The sequence below is a fragment of the Mus caroli genome, chromosome 3 (assembly GCF_900094665.2).
Source record: "Mus caroli chromosome 3, CAROLI_EIJ_v1.1, whole genome shotgun sequence".
NCBI lineage: Eukaryota > Metazoa > Chordata > Mammalia > Rodentia > Muridae > Mus > Mus caroli.
Window position 1 is genome coordinate 9716419 of NC_034572.1, and position 14482 is coordinate 9730900.

Here is a 14482-nt window from a genome sequence, read left to right on the forward strand (position 1 = left end):
TGAGGCCTGGGCTCCTCAGGGAAACTAGCCCTTGAGACTTAGGAATGTTCTGTCAGGGAAAATGGGTTGGGGTTATAAGATGAGTAGAGCAGAGCCTGAGGCTGTACTCAGTGCCCCCACCCTCCATACCACAGGTCCTAGGGAAGTCATACCCCTTCCATTCCAGATGGTCTACCAGAACCGGGGCTAGCAAGGGTAGATAAAGACACAGCAGCAGAGATCAGCTCTGGGGCCACCTCATCACACAGGCCATAGGGAGATAGGGCAGAAGATTGGAGTGGGAGAAGACTGCTTGAGCAGGAGANCCCAGCAAAGTGAGAGAAAGTGGCCAAGCCCACCCTTGGTCCAACCTGGGCTGCCAGGGTCTAGGTTGAGCAAAGGTCATTTTCTAACAATCTTCAGAGAAGGAGCAGGTAGGAGCAGGAGCAGGTCCAAAAGGACAAGGATGTCCGTACTTGTAGGGGCCCTCTGGTGTCCCTGGCTGGAAGCGGGTTGTCTCTTGGAAGATCAGGTCCTTTAGCTGCTCCTTGGGGAGGTCACCCAGCTTCATGTCAAAAGTGAATAGCTCCTCAGTCACTGGCTCATCTGTCGGGTCATAGGACTGTTCCAGGTAAGGGTGAGCCAGTACTTTCTCTACCATGATGCGCTTGTTCACGTGGAAGTTTAACATGGCTGTCGAGCAGGTCAAGAGCTTTGGAGTCAGATTAGGAGAATATCTTGGCCCAAGAGGGCAAAGACTGTAGATAGTTTCAGGCCTCCATGGTAATGAAACAATTAAGGAACTTCTGGGGTGGGGAACCCGGTATACCTAGAATGTGGTTGAGCTGTTCCAGGTAGGTCTTGCTGGCGAAGATAGGATGTTTGGGGAGCATCTCAGCCAGAATACAGCCAGATGTCAATGGAGTTGGTGTTGCCCTTGGAGGTAAGCGTGATCTCTGGGGCTCAGAACCAGCGTGTAGCCACCTATTCAGTCAGAAAGCCAGTATGGTCATGTTCTTGATCAGCAATCCAGGCCACAGATCTTACAGGTCTCACGTGGTGTTGACTAGCAGATTGGAGGGTTCAGGTCCTGGTGTTGAGTGTATGTACTTGAAGCCCCTTAGGATCTGGTAGAGGAAGTAGCAGATGTGGTCATTGCTCAACTGTTGTCTCTTAAACAGCTTGTACAAGTCTGTCTCTATGAGGTCCTGACCAATGTAAACTTTCTTGCCTCATGGCTTCCAGGGTGGGTGCTCTGAGGATGTCTTGCATGCCTATGACATTCTCATGGTGGAATCTCCGCAAGTTCTGGATTTCCCTCAGCCTCTGCGTGTTCTGACAGTAGATTTGATACAGGAAGGGGCTGATCTTCCTGAGCTGAGCTGATCATGCCTTATGCTCCCTCGCCAATGCAGTGCAGCTGCATGTAGCATGGGCCCAGGTCGAACGGCTGCTCCTTCACCACCTCCATCTCCCCTGGGACCACCGGGACAACCCCAGAAGATTCCCTGGGCTCCCTGCCCCCACACTCTCAGCCTCTCCCCCGCGCACCAAAAATGTACCCATTTTTAAGGGTGTAACTCAAGCTTTACATTTTCCTCATTTATAAAATTAAGTGAGATGAAATGTCAGTAAAAGTGCTATGCTGAGGTTCTTGTCTTTCTGTATTTATATCTGATCCAGTCATGTCAGCTCTTTGCGTGTTTTTTCTTGTACCAGAGTTAATCTATAGATTCATTTCTGACTATTTCCCATCACATGGCATTCCTTCTATTCCATTAGTCGTTTTTGTCTTTCTTCTTTGAGCTTAATCTAATTCATGTAACTTTCTTAGTGCTCAAGTTTTCACCAAAATATTCTAGTAAGGCTCATGTCAAATTGCAGGAAAGTATTACACATGTCTTTGTTTCACTTGAATTCACAATTAATATACAGGTCTCAATGCATGGCTTCTTGTTCACACTCTGTAGTAGCAGATATTGCATTTGACTATTTATAAAGCTGCTTCACTACATGATAAATTCTGAAAAGGCAGAATCTTGGCAGCCTACCATCAGACAGTTTTTGAATTCAGTGTTTCAATTTAATGGAATTTTCTATGATAATATCTAATTTTTGTAGAAAAAATGTTTGTATTAGAAACATGGAGTACCTGATTATTGATATTAAAATTCTGATTTATATTTATAGTATTTTTCTAAACAATGATTCTAATGCACTTGAATATTCGATATATCACTGGAAAAATTAAGTTTAGTATATGTCAGAGCAGTTCTAGAAGACTTTTAGCATCTGAAATATAAATAGTTAAGAGAAATTAGAATAACACAATATCTTCCAACCATGACACTATGTGACAGTGATCATTAAATAAGGTTGTCTATTCTAGAGAAGATAGACTTTGAACATGGTAGAGGATGTTTAAATATTTCAAATGCTGTCAAGTGGAAAAGCAATGAATGCTTTTAACTGTGGGTCCAAGTAAACGTATTAGAGGGTAGTAATTATGAGGAATAACATTACAGCTAAATATAGCAAAGAAATTTATTTCAAATAACCTGACAGAAGTATCAAAATGGAGGCCTGTGTGAGCCAACACAGCATGCAAACATGGGTACACCAAGAGAAGCCTGAAAGCATTCATTGGGATTTTGTAAAGATCAGAGTTGATACATTTTATAGTTCTGGGATATTTTGAAGGATAAGTTCTCATAGTTTTAAGAAGATCAAATTATGTTGTATAAATACAGCACATAAGTGTTTGCACACAGACTGGCTGTTGGTTGTACTCCTGACACTAAGCTCTCATAGTCACTGAGTCTGTGAGGAGGACGTGAGAGGAGATGGAAATAAACAGTCACACTCTAAGAAGAAGAAAAGGAGCCTGTAGGATGCTGAAAACTTGACAAGAAAATTGATAGCTTCTGATGCTCTTATCTTTAAAGAAGGAAATGAAAACTAAGAACTCAGACCTAACTTTCATAGGAAAAAAGAGGAGTCTAATAACCCAAAGTAAACCAGAGAAAGGAAATTAATGTCGGGTTCAAGTCTGAAAATATATCAACACAATCAGGGACACAGACAGACAGAAAAGGGANAATTGTGATTATATCAGTAGATGCTGTAGACAGTTGATAAAATGTAAGTGATATTTCTTGTAATAGATTCAAAGTACAGTAGCTTTAAGATGTAGCACATCTCAAAATCTGTACTCTCTGAGCATAAAAACAGATGGGGAGTATTAGTTCCACTTGAAACAGTAAAAGTATTTAATTTAAAATCAAAAGAACAAAATTCACTAATAGAATTATTAAAATTATCTTCAATCTTAAGTAATGGTGAACATTTTACTGTGCAGAGGTGCTTACATTGTTAAGTTTGTCCAGATTCCTGGATTATCCTTTCTCTCAGGCTTATTACAAATTTACATTGCACTGAACATACAATACTGTCATCATTTTCCCTGTAATATTTATACGTAGGTGGGATTTGGAGGCTAGGAGGATGTTCTAGTGGTTAACGAACTTGACATGTCAGCGGGAAAGCCTAAGCATTGCTACCCAGAACCCTTGTTAACAAGATGCACTAGCTTTCCTGTGTAACTCCAGTGCTCTAATTGAAAGATCAGAGGTGGAAACAGGAGATTTCCGAAGCTCCCAGGCCTGCTAGTGTGATGTGCACAGTAAATAGCAAGACACTTTGCCTCAAATTTACAACTGTGCACAGACACACATTTTATAAGTGAGCATATTGATGTACACTGTATCAGTGATTTTTTAATATAAATATAACTTACTTTGTGGTTTCTCTCCTACCACCTGTAACCCCAAGAGGTTATGCGTTAGAAAGATTCTTTGATAGGCAGACAGATATGGGGAAAGGGGCCATGATTAGTAATAAATGTGACAAAGTTCAAGATGGCCACCTTCTTTCTTACTCTTCTGAGCCCAGTGACTGTTGTCTTGAAACAATGGCCTTGTGGGCCTTTTCTCCTCCCAGTAGGNCCTTGTTGATGGACTGGCTCAACAAGTTCAATGCCAGATCAGCACATGTTTAGACAATAGTTATGTGCCAATCAATCAACTATTCTGCCCTTTGTCAAACTGAAAAACATCAAATTTGGGAGAAAGAGGCCTCTTAGGGACTTTGANAACCCCAGCCTTGAAGGAGAGACTGGATTTCTGGCTCTGTGAGTCCATTCTCTGGTAGATGATAAAGCAAATTTGTCTTGATTATTTTCTTTTACCTTCACAATAAGAAAATAGCATTTCTTAATATACAATTCTTATATATTTCTCTTGAGAATGATCTATTACTGTTTCCGCAGTGCTATCCATGCCAAAAAAAAAAACAAAAAAAAAAAACCTGAGTTTGCTTTTCTAAAAATTTCTATTTAATTATTTTTGGACAATCCCAGCTGGCCTCAGAACTTCAGTATGCAAGGACTACAGGGGCTGTCTTCTTATATTTGGTCTTAAAGTTTGTTCCTTTTTGGCACATCAAGAATGCATTATTCTTAACATTTATTTTTAAATGTAAGTATATACTACCTTTTATTAATGATCATGTCTGAAACTGTTCTCTTTGGAAATACACCCAGAGGTATGTAGACAATTCTTTTTCATCTTGTCTTTTTTTTATTATTAAAACTTCTTTGTTTTGCTCAAGGAAAATGTGTCACATTTTCACTAAATACATTCTTATCACTACTGGCTGTGTTCTTTGCTTGCAACCTCAAACCTTCTGTTAACTAACTGCCAACAGTCAGCATTGTCTGGGTTCTGAAGTTCATTATAAGCTACTATTCCTTGCAGGGACCTTCCTGGAGAATTATTACACTATGGGAACAGACCCTTTTGTAATATTATTTAGTTCTAGAATTAAACCTCATTCAGCAGGATGTAATCTCATTGAGGCCACAGAATTTCATTTGTTTACTGACACTAAGGAGTTATTCATATGCTTTCATGTTTTTTTCACTTGTTAATTCTTTTATATTTTCATTGTCAACCTTTAGATTTTATACTGTTATGAACATATTTTCAGCTGTACAAAGGTTAAATTTCCTTATTCACAGTTGTTTATTTGATACTGAAATTTGTGGGTTTGCATAGCCCTAGTAAGTCCTAGGTAATCCCTTCTGGTTCTTTCCTGAGTCCACCTACCTGGATTCTTTCTCCATGAGCAAGTGTATCCATTTTATTAGGAGCAGCCCTCCTGATTTTGTTTGGCTACTGCAGTGATTTTGTAAAAAAAATAAATGTCTTTGAATATTTATCAGAAAACAGCTATGCATCATTAGGATTCTGAAAATAAATGAATCCTTACTATTTTTGCATTTTTGTCCTGTTAATTGTAAAATTATAGTGATCAAATTAATACAGGCATAGCTTTCTTTTTTGTTTTCTTTTTTCCTTTTCCTTTCTTTTTTGGATATTTTCTTTATTTTCATTTCAAATGTTATCCCCTTTCCAGGTTTCCCCTCTGGAAACCCCTATACTATCTCCCCTCCCTTGCTTCTATGAGAGTGTTCCTCCACCCACCCACTCCTGCCTCCCTGCCTTGGTATTCCCCTACACTGGGGCATCCAGCCTTCACAGGATCAGGGGCCTCTCCTCCCATTTATGCCCCACAAGGTCATCTTCTGCCTCCCTCCAAGTGTACTCTTTGGTTGGTGGTTTAGTGCCTGCGAGCTCTTGGAGGGTCTGGTTAGTTGATATTGTTGTTCTTCCTATGAGGTTGCAAACCCCTTCAGCTTCTTCAGTCCTTTCTCTAACTCCCCAATTGAGGACACCATGCTCAGTCCAATGATTAGCTGCAAACTTCTGCTTTTGTATTTGTCAGTCTTTGGCAGAGCCTCTCAGGAGACAGCAGGCACTCCTTGGCATCTTTAAAAGTGTTTGATTTGGTGACTGTATATGGGATGGATCCCTAGGTGGGGCAGTCTCTGGATGGTTTTTCCTTTAGTCTCTGCTCCACACTTTGTCTCCTTATTTCCTCCCTTGAGTATTTTGTTTCCCCTGTCTAAGAAGGACTGAAGCATCTGCACTTTGCTCTTCCTTCTTCTTGAGCTTCATGTAGTCTGTGAATTGTATCTTGGGTATTCCAAGCTTTTAGGCTAATATCCCATTCAGTGAGTGCATACCATGTGTATTCTTTTGTGCTTGGGTTATCTCACTCAGGATGATATTTTCTAGTTCCATCCATTCACCTAAGAATTTCATGAAGTCATTATTTTTAATAGCTGAGTAGTATCCTTGTGTCAATGAATCACATTTCTGACCAGATAACTCAAAAGCAGGACAAAGAATATTCTGTCCCATCATCCTTTGCCTCTACCCACAGCAGAGGTCACAAACTATTGTCCCTGAGACCTACGTGTCTGTGCTTCCTCTCCACTCCACAACCTGATCTGCATTCCCCTTTTCTTCCTGTCTGTCCTGGAAATCCTGCCCTTTTCCAGCTATTAGCTTCTGCCCTCTTTATTGACCCCAATCAAGAGACAATTAGGGAACCTCTGCCTATATAACTGCACAGAGCTGTTAAATGTGTGAAGTTATAAAGTTCTTAATAATCTTAATATTGATTAGTATTTGGTCTGGAGCTAAAACAACTTAATAATAATAAGATTATTACACAGACATACCATACCACACCACACCACATTACTAGCAGAATGGCTGCATATCAATGAAATCCAAGATGAAGGTTTTGCTTAGGTTCTCATACTTTCCCTATGCATGCCCCATCATCTTTTCACCTAATCTCATATGTTCATATAGATCATCTGTGCCCACTAGACCTCCCTGTCTCTTTCTATTCCACCCATAACTGGAAAAAATGGGAATCTTTGACCTGGGTCTAAAGTAAACAAGACATTTTGCTTTATGAAACAAGGATCAAAGAATAATGATTGCCCAAAATATACCTCATTGGTTGTTATTTACAACAAATTTGAATATGTTTATATGGCATATTATTATTTTCCCAACACTACTAAGGAATGTCCAGTACTGGGTAACATTATAATAAAAACTCGCTCACAGTTTTGAAGGTTCTAGGGCATGGCCTCAGATCCTCAGTGTCCTAAATATGGCAAAATCCTTGTGGAAAATGTCATAGGAGAGCTAAAAACTTTTGCATTATTCAGAGAGCACATGGTGAGACACTCAGGCAGAGGAATTGCGGAAGAGGTATGCTTGTTCTTTTCATGAAAGCACCCTTGAAAGAGTTATCTCAGGCTCCCATGAAAACTACCACAAACTCCTGTAGATGTGATCCTCAGGACAGATTCACAAGCTAAAGATTTACAAGCTCACAAAGCACTCTGAGCACAGTGCCCCAATACTCAAAACTCAGAGGCATACTCAAACCATAGCCAAAACATGTCAAGTATTTTACAACCTTCCAGATATTGTACACATAAAAGTTATGACTGTGTCATTCTCAAATTTTAGACAATTTAGATCTGCATAAAGAACGAAGTAAGGTAGTCTTAGACAAAGTACCCAGAAGCCCAGGCTCTAAACCCTTCTCTTGATTTAACCCTCTTGTGGTCATCTTTAGAATTGATCTAATGATTGGATCCTATTATATTCTTCCCTGTATACGTAATCATCAACCTAAAACAAATGATAGTCTTACTCTTCTGATTGCTATTTTAATATTCTAATAGCGGTTAGACACCCTCTAGAGTCATTCTCCAACTAATTCTCTTCTGCCATACTATAAGATCTGACATGCCCTGATAGTCTGTAGTTGGGAACCACTGATATATCTACAAATTTCAATAGTTATATATTATAACTATTCTCAGTTCTATGAGTTATCACCATTCTCTGTAGATTTTGGATTATTATATAGTTTGGACATTTAATAGATTTAGAATGAGGATAACAATTTTGGTCCAACCACAAGGATCTACAAACAGAGAAAACTGCTTTGTGAGGTATTCCTTGTCATGGTAGGTGGAACCACAGTCATACAGTCATCACCTTGACATTGTGAAAAGCTCTGAGACCTGGGCACTGCTCTAGGCAATCTGTTGCCTGCTCAGCTCCTCAGACATCATGATTCTACATATTTCTGAAGTTGCAGTAGGGAAGATATCATAACATTTTCCCTCAGTAGAAAAATAATTCTTTAATGAATCCAAAAAAGCACTACTTGTCTTTCATGTGAAAATAATTTATGATTTTGATGAAAGGAAATGTACTAAAAACAAACAAATAGGTTCTGAGTGTCTAAATGTAAAATCTATCAATGTGTCAATGCTAGCATTAGCAAAAACAATGATTACACAAAGCAAATGATATCATTAACTCTAAATGGAGATTTTTTAAAATCACATATGGTAACTCCAACCCTAGCAAAGATATGACATTCGTAGTTATAATCATGTTAGCACATTATATTTAAATCAGTATGAATCATTTTATATTACATCTATAAGCCAAGGACATAAACTAAAGCATAAATATGGAAAACAGTAGTATTTATTATTTATACCCACAGGACTTAAATAAGCTGAATTTAGTAATATCTATCTTTTATCTATTTTCATAATTATGTTAATAATTTTATATTCTCTTTCAATTTTAGTAAATAGATTAAGCATGTTGTGATACTTTATACAGTCTTTGATATTCTATAATTATACAGAAAAACATTGATTTCTAGACTATTAAAACTGGATGATATGGGTATTTATGATCCACAGTAATATAAAGTCTCTTGGTTACACTTCTTTGATGACAAATTGAATAAAGATGAAAATAATTTAACAGGACAGTTAGCTCAGGCTATAAAACGTAATAGTTAAGAATAAGTAGTTAAGGGGGTTATGAAATTGAGAAAATGGAATGGAGATATAATGAATTCAGTACAGCAAGATGCCAGCAAGGTTTTTCTGGCAGGACACTGATATAGCTATCTCTTGTGAGGCTATGCCAGTGCCTGGCAAACACAGAAGTGGATGCTCACAGTCAGCTATTGGATGGAACACTGGGCCCCCAATAAAGGAGCTAGAGAAAGTACCCAAGGAGCTAAAGGGGTCTGCAACCCTGTAGGTGCAACAACAATAAGAACTAGCCAGTACTCTCCAGAGCTTGTGTCTCTAGTTGCATATGTAGCAGAGGATGGCCTACTAGGAAAGGCCTTTGGTCTTGCAAAGATTATATGTCCCAGTACAGGGGAATGCCAGGGCCAGGAAGCAGGAGTGGGTTGGTTGGGGAGCAGGGAGCAGGGAGGGTATAGGGGACTTTCAGAGAAGAAATTAGGAAAAAGAATAGCATTTTAAATGTAAATGAAGAGAATAATAAAAAAATTAAAAAAAAAAAGAGTCAACATATCCTGAAGACAGGGGACCAGATGTGATCAAGTATTGTCTTAGGGTTTCTATTCCTGCACAAACATCATGACCAAGAAGCAAGTTGGAGAGGAAAGGGTTCATTTGGCTTACACTTCCATACTGCTGTTTATCACCAAAGGAAGTCAGGACTGGAACTCAAGCAGGTCAGGGAGCAGGAGCTGATGCAGAGGCCATGGCGGGATGTTCTTTACTGGCTTGTTTCCCCTGGCTTGCTCAGTCTGGTCTCTTATAGAAACAAGATTACCAGCCCAGAGATGGTCCCACCCACAAGGGGCCTTTCCCCCTTGATCACTAATTGAGAAAATGCTTTACAGTTGGATATCATGGAGGCATTTCCTCAACTGAAGCTCCTTTATCTGTGATAACTCCAGCTGTGTCAAGTTGACACAAAAATAGCCAGTACAAGTATTGTGGACCATGCCTTAGCCAGAAACAGTGCACTTAAGTGTCTCATGGGAACTGAGATTTTTTTTTCAGTATTTATTGTTAAACCATCAGATTTTGGCCTTTCTTCAAGTAAGCAGGGTACCCTCCAAAGCTACATAGCCAGCAAAGGCATATGGATATTATTAGTTATCAAGAGACTCTTGAGGTAAAGAACTTTATTACTTTTGATATGATGGTTGCTCTTGTTCAAGTCCCAAGTAAAGACCCACATTCAAAATGGAAGGCTAGGTGGGTCATGCATGCTGTATGGTACATCACCCAGACAAAATGTCAGGTTAGGGTATCTAGCCATTTAGCATGTTGTAAGCAGTCACAGGAGAGATGATGTATATTTCAGAAATAGATGATGCCCTCCTGAGATGTGGTATCGAATTTTTTAAGACTGTCAGTTAAATGACTAATTTCAAGACATGACCTTGGGGAAAAGAACAGTCAGAATGGGTGACAGCATACTCAGCAGGTATGTAGGAGTTCAAAGGCCTTCAAAGCACTGTCTCTCAAAAATAAAATGAAGGATATCTCAAGGGCTGAGGTATGCAGATAAAGTTAAGAAAAATTTAGGAAAGTTAGTCCTGGGCTTTGCCCTGGAACAGGTCAAACAGAACCTATCAATCTAAGATTAACAAGATCACTTAACAATTCTGATGCTCAATAGACTTGATGACCAAAAGTGATACTAAAGGTTCCTGAGAGCAGTCATGCTGTTCACTCTCTCCCGGGCATACAACAACTTCTTAGGTTTGTCCTTTAAACTATTTGGACATTAATATTTCACTCATCTGTATAAAAAGGAAAGTTATATAATTCTCACTCTGTTCAATTTCAATAAAAGTCATTTATTTGCATGTTTATAACGGTTTTCTTATTAAACTTGGAAATGCATAAAGTATTCATAAATCCAGACAAGATCAGGTAGCAAACAGGCAGATGTATAGTTTTATTAACTTTTTCCACAGTCCAGATTCCGAGACTACTCTTACAAACTCCAAGAATTTATGTTATCAATATCTCAGGAAACTGACAATTAGCCATTTGATAATCATTTGTGTTAGAATTCTGATAAGATGTCTTTCTCTAAAAGCCCAGTGTATTGGAGGCTTAATTCCCAGCTATTGATGACTGTAAAAGGTAATTGGATTGTATACCTCATCAAATGGCAAATGCATTCATAGCTTTGTAGTTGAATGAGAAGGTGGGGCCTTCTTAGAGTAGTCAGTCACTGAGGCATACTTTAAATGGTATAATTTGTCCCTACCCCTGTCTTTATCTCTGCTTCTCAACTACCATGTGTTGAGTGACTGTCCTCCACCATGCCATTATCCTGCAATATTGCAAGCTTGCTGCAAACTTAAAAGCAATGGTAAGTTTACAAAAGCCATCAACCATGTATGAACTTCCCAGAAACTGAAACATCAGTGGTAATAAATTGTCCTTACATTAAGTGTACTTTACTCAGAGGCAGGATCACAGTAGTGGAAACTAGCACTGAGTGGCATAAAATTCCAAAGGTCTGTTCCTGATTTTCTGGCAGACTGATAACTAAACCTGTCAGGTCTCTGCCCGAAGCATTCTCTTCTAGTTGGTAAAATTGAGACATTAGGATTAGATAGTTTTCTTGGAGAACATGGATTTAAAACAGAGTTGGCTATGGTTAAATACGCTTGGACTGCTGATGTATGTAGTAGCATTCAGATTAATTTGAAGTATCTTAGTATGTAAGATATGACAGAGAAGTCTGTGCAGACATTATACACACACGCACACGCACATGCATGCACACACACACACACACACATACATCTTCCATGATGGGTGGCTCCATTTCCTCTACTGTATAATCCACTCTCTCTCTCTTGTACATAATAGTGATAGAATATTCATGGAACAAAAATGGTTCTATTCGTAAAAGGTTTAAGACATCTGAAAGGAAAGAGCTGAATTAAGCACAGTTTACAAAGTCCTCAAAATCATTTTATTTTGTAGCTCCATGAGTAAAATGGGTTCTTGAGTCAGTAATGAAAAACAGTTTAATTTTAAGCTCTCTCTCCCTCCCTTTGCTCCCATTTTCTGCCACTTTTTTCTTCAATTTACTGATTTGCCTATGTCATATGCCATATGCCTATGCCATAAAGTAGAGCACACAAGTAAATCAGAACACACCAATTCACCCAATAGGTTAATGGATTTTGTAAATCATAAACAACCAAATTACATAAAAAGCCAACATATTTTTCATATGTATGAGTTTATACAAGCATTATGATAGTGACTTTTCAGTTGTGATTTTTAATTATTATGATTTTACTTATTCACTTTAGATCCTGCTCACTGCCACCATCCTAGTTACCCCTCCCACAATTCTTCCCTTTATCTCCCCTCCCCTACTCTTCTGAGTGAGTGCCCTAGCCTGGGTTATATCCCCTGACCCTGCTACACCAACTCTTTGTGAGGCTGGGTGTATCCTCTTCCACAGAGGCCAGACAAAGCAGCTCAGCTAGAACATATCTCACATAAAAGCAACAGCTTTGAGATAGCTCTGACTTTACTTGTTCAGGACCTACATGAAGACCAAGCTGCACATCTGCTGCATATGTAGGGGAAGCTTAGGTATAGCCCATGTATGTTCTTTGGTTAGTGGTTCAGTCACGGTGAGTCCCAGGTGTCCAGATTAGTTGACTCTGTTGATCTTCCTGTGGAGTTCCTATCCCCTTAGGGGCTTCAATCCTTCCTCCTTTTCTTGTATAAAAGTCACCAAGCTTCATCCACTCTTTGGCTGTGGTTGTATGTATCTGACATGGTCTCTTAGAGGACAGTCATGGTAGACTCCTGTCTTCATGTAGACTCCTGATAACAAAGTACCATTAATAGTGTCAGGGATTGGTGCTTGTCCATGGGATGGGTCTCTGGTTGGTCTGGTTATTGTATGGCAGTTCCCTCAATCTCTGCTCCATCCCCTGGCCCTGCATTTCTTGTAGATAGGATAAATTTTGGGTCAAAAGTTTTGTTGATATCCCCATTACTCCACTGGGATTCCTATCTGGCTACATGAGGTGGCCTCTTCAGGTTATGTATCCCCAATGCTGTGAGTCACAGGTAAGGAAACACATTGATTCCTGGACACCTCCCTTATCCTAGATCTCTCTTTCTGGAGATGCCCCCTAACTCCGCATCCCTGTCAGTTGCAGATTTCCGTTCATTCTCATGGCTATCTGGTCATCCTTCCTGTCCCTCCTCTCTCTCACCCAGTGTGCTTCCTCCATCTGCTTCTTATGACTATTTTATTCCCTCTTCTAAGTGGGATTCAAGTATCCTTTCTTGCGTCTTTCTTCTTGTTTAGCTTCTTTGGGTCAGTGAAGTGAAGCATGGGTATCCTGCATTTCATGACGAATATCCACTTAGTGTGTTATACTTACACACTTATGTAATATTCACTTAATATGTAAGTGAATACATACCATTCATGTCCTTCTGGGATTGGGTTTCCTCACTCATATCTCAAGATCTACTATTTGACTGCAAAATTCATGATGTCGTTGTATTTAATAGTTGAAAAGTATTCCATTGTGTAGATGTACCATATTTTCTTTATTCTTCAGTTGAGGGACATTTAGTTTATTTCAGGTTTTTGCTATTATGAATAAAGTTGCTATGAACATAGCTGAGCAAGTGTCTTTCGGGGATGGTGGAGCATATGTTGGGCATATGCCTAGGTCACTTTCATGTTTTTAATTTGCTACCACTCTTTAGGTTGTGATGATATTGTCTGCTGTACCATCCAACAACCTCAGTGGTCATCAATTAAGGAAGCTATCCTATTCAGTTTCAAGAATTATATGATACCCCATGTGCCTTCATTTCTGACAGTTCATGAGTATTATTTGCCAGCTTTGTTTCCATTCAATTACATGAGCTGATATTTGGGTCTAAAAGTAAAAATAGTATTTGGTTCCAAGTGTTTATTGATATGTTTGAATAATAATAAAAAGAAATTGTGAAAATCTGTTATTAGAAACATAAAATATTTTTCTCTCATGTGTAATGAGGGTTATATAAAGGCTCAATATAATCTTATTATCCATAAACGTGGATGTCTAAGTAATTACCAGAGAAATGTACAAAGTGTTGATAAGGTATTTATTATGGTTATGCATGTGACCACTAGTATATAAAGTTCTTCACCATTTCACTTTTGAGGATACTGCAAAGACAATATAAAATATCAGGGGTTTCTGATTTCTTATCAATTAAACACCCCAATTTAGAAGAACAATCATTTCTGCTAAACATTTTCTTCATAAAACCTCTTTTAAAGTATTATTTACTTTTTGGTAAAAGCATAGTAAACAAGGTGTATTTATTTCACAATTTATAGAATCTTTTTCATTTCACTTATATGAATAATGGGGTTTTAACATAAACAAGCTTGCCCTGTGATTTATGCTATCTTCTTTATCTTTATCAAGTACAAGAACCCAGTCCTGTTTGAGTGACTCCCTATGTGGGTTTTCAGAAATAAGAGGAAATAGGAGTTGATAAAACATTCATCATCAAGAGAATTTGTTTTAAAACCATCCAAGCTTCCATGCAGAAAGCAGATAAATTACTCACTATTCAAGAAAGCACAATTAGTTTTACTTTATACTAAACAAACCAATTTTGTAAATGACTGTCTCTAAGCATCTAGAA

The 14482-nt window shown here is 38.6% G+C and overlaps 1 protein-coding gene and 1 pseudogene across 7 annotated transcripts in view; one reads left to right on the top strand and one right to left on the bottom strand.

Annotated features, from left to right (window-relative positions):
• The window catches only part of Ralyl (RALY RNA binding protein like), a 677233-nt gene that overhangs the window by 658436 nt on the left and 4315 nt on the right, over positions 1–14482 (top strand). The gene's annotated exons all lie outside the window — the stretch shown is intronic.
• Positions 389–5177, bottom strand: LOC110290957 (annotated as a pseudogene).